Source organism: Canis lupus, chromosome 2, assembly GCF_011100685.1.
Source record: "Canis lupus familiaris isolate Mischka breed German Shepherd chromosome 2, alternate assembly UU_Cfam_GSD_1.0, whole genome shotgun sequence".
NCBI lineage: Eukaryota > Metazoa > Chordata > Mammalia > Carnivora > Canidae > Canis > Canis lupus.
The window spans coordinates 81,331,298-81,340,809 of NC_049223.1; positions in this window are offsets into that span (position 1 = coordinate 81,331,298).

Consider the following 9,512-nt stretch of genomic DNA (forward strand, 5'->3'; position numbering starts at 1 on the left):
GCTGTTGTTGGGGAGAGGTCACTTATTACCGGCTAATAAAACCTGAGTCATGAGACCCTTCAGATGTGTATCACTGGGTCATGTGCTGGGGGATGACCGCCAACATGGATCTTGGGGGGCTTAGAGATAAAGGAAATTTCTTTTTTTTTTTTTTTTTTTTTTTTTGATAAAGGAAATTTCTAAAGGAATTTTTATATGGTAAAGTAGACTCACAGGATCCTGGGGGTCGGGCTAAGGTTGCCTCTTGCCCTTAGCAAAGTCTGAACCTCAAGGCAGCTGAGTCCCTAGAGGAAGGTCCCTCTGCCTGTTTCAAGGACTTGTCAGTGTGCGGCCCCGGGCTCGAGCTTTGTCCTCAGCTGGCCTCTGTTGCCCCGTCCCTACGTCCCTACGTGCTGAAACGAGTCAAGGAGCCCAAGGGAATCCAGTCAGACACAATCCATCCTTGTCCTCAAGGAACTTACGGGGCAGGAGTGGGGGGGGAGAAGCAACATGTAACACAGATTAACAGGACAGTTACTACCAGTGACCATACTACATGGGGACATGTGCCAGGAAGGAGTGTGTGGGTGAGCGTAGGGAAGGCCTCTCCGGGGGGCGGGTTCCCTTCAAGCTGAGATGAGGAGGAGCCAGCCCTGAGAAGAACAGGGGAGGACGGTCCAGGGACGGGAGGCCGTGGGAATACATGGGCTTGGAGGTCAGCCTTGGGCTTAATTCCCAGCATTCTGGTGCTGGCGGTGACCTCGGACAAGCTCCTTCCCCTCTGAGGCTCTGTTTCCTCACCTGTAACAGAGGGGAGGGGTGCCGGGCTGGTTCAGTCAGTAGAGCACGCAACTGTTGATCTCAGGGTCATGGGTTCGAGCCCCACTTTGCAGGTAGAGATTACTTCAAAATAAAACCTTTCAAAAAACAAAACAAAAACCCATAGGGGAGCTGGACCAGATACCCTCAAATGGGATCGTGAATGGTTCCCTGTGCAGAGCTGTGGGGACGGAGGCACTAGAAGGACACCCCAGGGCCGGGCCCATCGTCAGTGCCCACCGATGGCTGTTCTCACGTCACCCTCGCCTGGTCTCCAGAGCTCGCTGTTCACAGTCCACACGCTGGGCAGTGAGAGCCCGGAACAGGGTCAAGGTTTCCGGAGCCACAGCCCCCACCGGCCCAGAGGCCTTGAGGAAGGGAAGCATCTGCCAGGTCAGAACTGTCAGCCCCAGGGTGGGGGATGGGGGGCAGATGTACAGCTGCATGAAGTCACATCCGGGTCGGGGCAGGGGGTCCACTTCTTGGCCAACAGCCCCAGAAGCCCCCCTGGGCCTCCCGGTCCTGGCTCTGCCCCTGTTCCTTCCTGCATCCCCTGCTCTGCCTGCTGGGAGTCAGATCAGTTCAGCACTTACTTCCTGAGCACCTACTGGGTGTGGGGCTGGGCAGGGGGTGTCGGGGTCCAGAGAGTGCCCCCCACCCCCGCCCAAGCAGATATGAGTGAAACCAGCATCTGTGGGTGATTCCAGCTCCGCCACTTGTCAGCCGGTTACCTGGGGCCAATCACTTCTCTGTGGGCCTCGGTTTACTCTTGTAACCTGGGGGTAGCCCAGGTGAAAACCATGGTTTCACTGTGAGGATTTGATGGATGAATGTGGGTAAATATGCCCGGTGCTTGGCAGGTGGTCAGAGATGAGTTCCTTTCCTTTCCCTGGCGGTAGAGGACAGAGGTCCGTGGATATCACAGTGAGAGGAACAGAGTGCTTGGTTCTTCTTTTCTTCTTCTTCTTTTTTTTTTTTTTTAAGATTTTATTTATAAATGAGAGACACACAGAGAGAGAGAGAGGCAGAGACACAGGCAGAGGGAGAAGCAGGCTCCATGCAGGGAGCCCAATGTGGGACTTGATCCCAGGACCCCAGGATCAGGCCCTGGGCTGAAGGTGGCGCTAAACTGCTGAGCCACCTGGGCCGCCCTAAAGTGCTTGGTTCTACCTGAGAATCCAAGGGACATCCTGGTTCCAGTCAGCCAGCATCACTTTCCCGGATTCTGGTAACAGCATCCAATTTCTGTTTGAGGAACCCCACTCCCCAGTCTCAGTGCCTGGCTGGAACCATTTAGAAAGAGGCACCGTTTTTCCAGGCTGCCAGGATGCAAGCTTGGCACCATTTTTACAAGCACTTGGACCAACATAGAGGGCAGGAGAACAGAGATGAGAAAGAGGAGAGGTAACTGATCTCATCGCTTGAGCTGCTGGATCCAGCCATGCCTGAAGTCTTCCCTCTGGAGTTAATGCATTTTCTTTTTTCTTGTCTTCAACAGGTTAAAATGGTGTTTCTGTTGCTTAAAGCAGAGTCATGGTGAGACTGGTGAGACCCCATGGGCCTGGATCATCTCCTCCTCCTGGCAAACTCGGCATCCCTGTCCCCACTTTTGAGAAGCCTGTCCTGATTCCTCCAGGCAGGCTTAGAGGTCATGTCCATCCCGTGGTTACATCCCAAGGCTGCTCAGTTGCACCACTACGCTTTCCCCATGAGACTGGGAGCAAGGCCGTGTCCCCTCACTCTCTGGGTCTCCAGCACGCAGCTTAGCGCATCATATGGACGCAGTAATTCCTACCAAATGCACCAGTTGGGGGGGGGGGGGCGATTAAGTAGCTGCATATGCAAATCATGTGAGAGGGAGTGATGGGCAGTGAGCTGTAAAGGGCTTGGGCTTTGGAGTCAGACCTGCTCGAATTTGGATGTGAAATGCAGATGTGCTCAGCTTTCTTTCTTTCTCAAGATTTTACTTATTCATGAGAGACACAGAGAGGGAGAGAGAGGCAGAGACACAGGCAGAGGGAGAAGCAGGCTCCATGCAGGGAGCCCAACGACGTGGGACGTGGGACTCCATCCTGGGACCCCAGGATCACGCCCTGGGCTGAAGGCGGCGCTAAACCGCTGAGCCACCCCCCCCACCCCCCCCACCCCCGCCCTGTGCTCAGCTGTCTATCCGGGATTAGTCAGGGGGCCTGATGGGGGAGGCCGGGGCCCTTCACTCCCCTCCTCCTCTAGGTGGTTCAGCATCGGCCTGAACTGGTGCCGCCTCCCATCCCCGGCCTCGGCCTTGGACGTGGGCTCCCACCCTTCACCTCAGAGGGCGCGGCTGAGGCCGAGTTCGCATGGAGGGGTGGGGGGCCTGAGCCTCAGTGGGCCTCTGGGTGCCCTCCCGCCCGCCCTGTGCCGTCCGCAGACAGGGTGACTTGCTCGGGGTCACAAGGCTAGCACATGAGCTCCATTTAAACTCAGGCGGCCTGATCCAGGCAAACGTACCGACGGGCAGGTGTGTAGGGAGACGGTGGAAACCCAAGGGGGCAAACAAGACAAAACAAAATGAAAACCAAGGGGGCGGAACGCCGGGGGGCTCAGTGGTTGAGCATCTGCCTTCAGCTCAGGGCGTGATCCTGCCTGGGATCGAGTCCCACATCGGGCTCCCCGTGGGGAGCCTGCTCCTCCCTCTGCCTGGGTCTCTGCCTCTCTCTGTGTCTCTTCTGAATAAATCAATAAAATCTTTAAAAAAATAAAAAAAGAAATGAAAGGGAAAAAAATCCACAAATAACAAGGGGGATGTGGTGCCTGGGTGGCTCAGTCGCGGAGAAGCATCTGCCTCTGGCTCAGGTCATGATCCCAGGGTCCTAGGATCGAGTCCCATATCCAGCCCCCTGCTCAGTGGCAAGTCTGCTTCTCCCTCTCCCTCCGCCCTCTCGCTCTCTCGTTCGTGTGAACGAGAATAATAAAATAAACAAATAAAATCTTTTTTTTAAAGGTTTTATTTATTTATTCATAAGAGACAGAGAGAGAGGCAGAGACATAGGCAGAAGGAGAAGCAGGCTTCCTGTGGGGAGCCAAATGTGGGACGGATCCTAGAACTCTGGGATCACTCCCTGAGCTTTGGCTCTTTTTAAAAAATCTTTAAAAAAAGAATAAGGGGCACCTGGGTGGCTCGGTAGTTGAGCATCTGCCTTCCACTCTGGTCGTGATCCTGGAGTCCCGTGATCGAGTCCCACATCGGGCTCCCCGAAGGGAGCCTGCTTCTCCCTCTGCCTGTGTCTCTGCCTCTCTCTCTGTGTCTCTCATGAATAAATAAAATCTTTAAAAATAAAATAAAATAAAATGAAAATCAACAGGGAGCAGACTGGACCACATTATAGCCACATAAATTCCCCTCCTCTCAGACCCCAAGCCTCTGTCCCTGGGGCCACACAGGGCCTAGCCTCCCAGACCTGGCTGTGACAACATTGTCTGGGTCTTAATCCCCTCCTGGTACGGGTGGAGGGTGGGGGGGCCCCCCTGAGGGAGCTGACACTGTCTGGGCTGGTTGGTTCCCACGGTTTGCCTGCACTTAGCCAATCAGCACGGGCTCTGGAGTGAGGGGTGGGCATGGAGGGGGCTTGAGGCTCAGCGGGCTGGGAAGGCCCCTCCCTGACCCCGGCCTTGCAGGTCAGAGCCCTTTCTTGGGCAGAGAGGGGGAAATCCTGGTGTTGGTCCGGTCCCTGAGGTCCCTGAGACTGCCCTAAGCCCTCGGCCACTTGCCAAGGCTGAGCCCCGGTTCAAACACCTCACTGATCCCATTCCTCCCACTTGAGCCCCCATCTCCGCCAGGGGACCCCTACCCTTGGCTTCATCTGTCTCATCACCCCCCATCCCTGAGACCCCCTTCTGACCCCCCAGCTGGCCTCCCCACTCCTCTCTTAGCCAAGGTGGGTTTACTGTGAGTGTGTAGGCCTCTTACTCATAGGGGCACCCGTGAGGGTTGCTGGGGGGCAGCCGGGTCACACCCGGGAAGCATTCTCCATTAAATGCTCCTGGCACCCTGCCCAAGGAGACGTCAGAAGAAGGAACCCAAGTCTCGAGGCCTCCAGCAATTTATTATGCTTTTCTGTATCGCTGGATCACTATTCACTTTATTTTTTTTTTTTTAAGATCTTATTTATTTGTTTGACAGAGAGAGAGAGCACAAGCAGGGGGAGCGGCAGGCAGAGGGAGAGGGCGACGCAGGCTCAGCGGGGAGCCTGACGCGGGGCTCCATCCCAGGACCCCGGGATCATGACCTGAGCCAAAGGCAGACGCTGAGCGACTGAGCCCCCAGCCGCCCCACTACTGCTCACTTTGGTACAAATCGTGTATTGTTTCTCCTCTAAAGGGGCCCCTAAGATTGGACCGGCCCTGCTCTTACTCCTTGACCACGCATCTCCACTCTGATGGCCAGACCGTCTGGCGAGAGCAGGGCCCCCACGGAGCCCCTCCTGGCCCCAGACCGCATCACACGCCTCGTAACCCCCGGCCTTGCCTTCCCGTCGCTGACCGGCCCTGCGGGAGGCGGCCCTGCTCTGCCCCACGTGCTTCCCACCTCGTTCACCCGGTTCTTCCAGCCAAAAAGCTAATCCAGAGTCCCGGATTCTTCTCGTTCTCTCAAACCCACATCTAATTGGTCAGGAAGCCCTAGGAACTCTTCACGATGCATCCATATCAACGCGTCCAATCCAGTCCAGCCACTTGGGGCTACTTCCTTGGCTACCATCTTGGTCCAAGCCCTGGGTTATTATTCCCAAGTCCTCATCATCTCATGGGGCTAATTCCAAACGCTTCCAAGCTGGTTTTCTGTTTCTGCACTGTCTGTTCCACAAGCAGCAAGAAGAATCCTTTGAAAGCAGAAGTCACATTGTGCCGCTCCCTTGTGCACATTCCGCTGGCTGCCGTCCTGACCCTCACCGGGGCCCTGGGCGATCTGGTCCCTGCCCACCTCCACAACCTCATTCCTTTTTTTTTTTTTTTTAAGATTTTATTTATTTATTCATGAGAGACACAGAGAGAGACAGAGACACAGGCAGAGGGAGAAGCAGGCTCCCTGCGGGGACCCTGATGCGGGACTCGATCCCAGGACCCCGGGATCACACCCTGGGCTGAAGGCAGACGCTCAACTGCTGAGCCCCCCAGGCATCCTGCAAACCTCATTCCTGCCACTCCATCCTCTCTGATGCTCCGGCCACGCTGCATTTCCTGCTGTTTCTACAATATTCTCAGCTTGTGGCCTCCTCAGGGCCTTTGCCCGTGCTGTTCCCTCAGCCGGGGTATTCTTCCCTCAGCTTCGTGCTTGGCTTGTTCCCTCAGTCCATTCAGAGAAGGCCTCCGTGGAAGGCAGCTTCAAAGGTGGCCTCCAAGGCTCCTCACCTTCCGCCGTGTCTTGTGTAAGGCCCTCCTCTCAAGGGTGGGCCGAGGCTCGGAGACCTGCTTCTAACCCATAGAATGCAGCAAGAGCAACGGGTGCTGCGTTTGACACGCGGCTACAAGAGGCCTGTGGCTTCCGTCCTGCTGTCCTCTCTCTTCCTCTCTCCCTCACTGGCTGGCTCTGAGGGAGGCCGGCTGCCACGTCAGCCGTCCGTGGAGGGGCGCACGTGGCGAGGAGACCCCACAGCCAACAGGCAGAGACGACCCGAGGCTCTGGGTCCCAGTAGCCCACAAGGCACTGAATCCCGCCGACCACCATGTGAGTGAGCTCGGAGGCGGATCCTACCCCAGCCAAGCCTTAGGATGACACCAGAGCCGTGGCCGGCGCCTTGTCTGTGTCTGTGAGGAGAACCCGAGCCAGAGGACCCTTCCAGGCTGTGGGACCCGACCCACGGAAAAAGACAGTGGGGACGCCTGCGACGTTCAGTCAGTTGAGCATCTGACTCTTGATTTCGGTTCAGGTGAATGATCTCAGGGTCATGAGATCAAGCCCGTGTTGGGCTCCAGCTGGATGTGGAGTCTGCTCGAGATTCTCTCTCTCCTGGGACGCCCAGGTGGCTCAGGGATTGAGCGTCGGCCTTCGGCTCAGGGCGCGACCCCGGAGTCCCAGGATCGAGTCCCACATCGGGCTCCCTGCGTGGAGCCTGCTTCTCCCTCTGCCTATGTCTCTGCCTCTCTCTCTCTCTCCCCTCTCTCATGGATAAATAAAATCTTAAAAAAAAATTCTCCCTCTCTGCCACCCTCCCTGCCCCAACCTTTCCCCCACCCCCACTTAAGATGCGCTTGAGACGATGAAGGTCTGTCGTTTAAGCCGTGAGCTTTGGGGGCCACCTGTTACACGGCTGTGGCTGACACACACACTCTCCCCAGCCTACTCGCCCCAACCTCCTGCCACTCTGGCCTCTCACCCAGCTCTATGTTTCTTTGCAGGACACTTGCTGCTTGTGCATCTTTTCCAGCCCAGAGCCCAGCCCCACGCAGATGATCAGTAGGTACGTGTGAATGAGCAGATAGGGGAAGGTATGCAGATGCCCGAAGGGACCATCCCATAGCTCAGAAGAGCCGGAAGTAGGGGGCTCAGGAGGGAGGAGGCTGCCCTGGAGGTTACCATCCCCTCTTAGCCGAGACTAGGGGCCCTGGTGTCCCGCCTCTTCACAAGGATGCTGGTCCAGGCCCAGGATTCGGGTTCTCACGGTCTCTGCGGAACAACAAGTCCTGACTTCATACCCCCTTCCAGACCATACCTCCTGGATTTCCTCTGCTCTTTGGACTTCAGGCCTGTTTTTCTTTGTTTGGTGTGGAGGTTTGCTAAACGCCTCACTTAGAGTGATCTAATTTTCAGACCCTTGTCAGACTTCTCACAAAAATAACTTAATAGATAAGAAGAGAATCCTATTCCAACTCACATGGCCCCAATTTTTGTTTGGAAACAGTCCTTCTGTCCGTAAAAAGGAAAGGACCGCCAAATCCAACCCCCTCCCAGCCCTGTCCCCACCGGGTCCCAGGCTGTGCTGGGGGCCAGGGGGCCCGGGAACCTTCCAGCAAAAACATCAGGCCCGAGTCAGAACCCGGTGCCCAGTCTGGGTCTGGTAAGGGCTGGCTGTGTGCCCAATCACTGAGCCATTTCCTCCCAGACTCGGGCAAGTTTCCTGCCCAGAGGGAGCTGAGCGCATTCCCAGGCGGAGGGGGGCTGGATTGGGGGAGGGGGCAGCCACAGGCATTTCCCCCACCTCAGCTACTTTGGAGCTGAGGGGCCCTCCTGGGGGTAGAGCCCGGAGAGCAAGCCCGGAGAGGCTGGGCTCCAGCTGTCAGTTAGGTGGCCCTTTGTGGAGGAATGAGCTGGAACCAGCCTGTCCCTGTGTGCCAGGTGTGCCCCAGGGTGGGGAGCAGAGAATCCCACACCAGACTGTCTGGAAGCAGTAGCTTTTGGGTGACCACGGTGGCCTTTGCTAAGAAGCAAGGCTCACTGGAACCTGGAATCCTCCAAGGGCCTTCTTGCCTCCCTTCCCCCTGGTGCATCCTCTGCCACTGCCGAACAACCTGACCCTGGCAACCCCCTGGAAGCCCCTAGCCGGGAGTCTTCTTTGCCTGTGGGGCCCCTCCTCGGAAAGGGCTCTCAATCCCTATGGGCTGGGTGCCCGGGCCAGGAAAACATGGCTGTGATGGAGCCTCTCATAAGGTGGCTGGAACCACATTCCAGAACCTTCCAGGAATGGACTCATCTTGTTTTATGTGCACCTCTGCTGGCTTCCCTGGCCCCAGTGCTTAACAAGAAGAGGGTAGCAGGAAGCATGCAAAGCACTTGAGCTCTGGGGTTCAGGCCACCTGGATTCAAATCTTGACTTTGCCACTAACTAGCTCTGTGACCTTGAGCAAGTTCTATAACCTCTCTGGGCTTTTCTTTCTTTCTTTCTTTCTTTCTTTCTTTCTTTCTTTCTTTCTTTCTTTTCTTTCTTCTTCTCACTTTCTTAATCTTTCTTTTCTTTCTTTCTTTTCTTTTCTTCTTTCTTCTTCCTTCCTTCCTTTCTTTCCTTTCCTTTCCTTTCCTTTCCTTTCCTTTCCTTTCCTTTCCTTTCCTTTCCTTTCCTTTCCTTTCCTTTCCTTTCCTTTCTTTTTCTTCTTTTTTTAAAGATTTCTAATTTATTTATTCATGAGAAACCCAGGGAGGGAGGCAGAGACACAGAGAGAGGGAGAAGCAGTTTCCCTGTGGGGAGCTCGATGTGGGACTCGATCCCAGGACCCCGGGGTCATGCCCTGAGCTGAAGGCAGACGTTCACCCACTGAGCCCCCCAGGGCCCCTGAGCTTGTTTCTGAATTTGTAAAAAGGGATAACAGTATCTGTGTCTTGGGCTGATGTCAGAACAAAATGAGCTCATAAAAGTGCTTGGTACGTGGTCAGCACCCTACACGTGGCAATATTCCTTTGGACTGGCTCAGAGAGTGGCAGCGACCCACCTAAGGGCACACAGCGAGTAGGCAGAGCTGGTACCCAGCCTCTTCCCAGATGCCCTGTGGCCTCCCGGAGGAGCAAGGCTGAGGTGGCAAGGGCCCCCACAGTCTTAGCCTAGGATGGGACAGGACACAGACACCGTCCACCCACAACTGAGTGGCTGCTCTATAGACCACGAGTCCACGCCGCCGCATCCCTGTCGCTTCCTCAGCCACCTCAATACGGACCTACACCCCAGGGGACCCTGCCCCAGCCAGAAGGGCTGTGTAGCCCCAGGACGGCCTCTTTCCCTCTGTGTGTTCATGATTCTAAGCGCAGG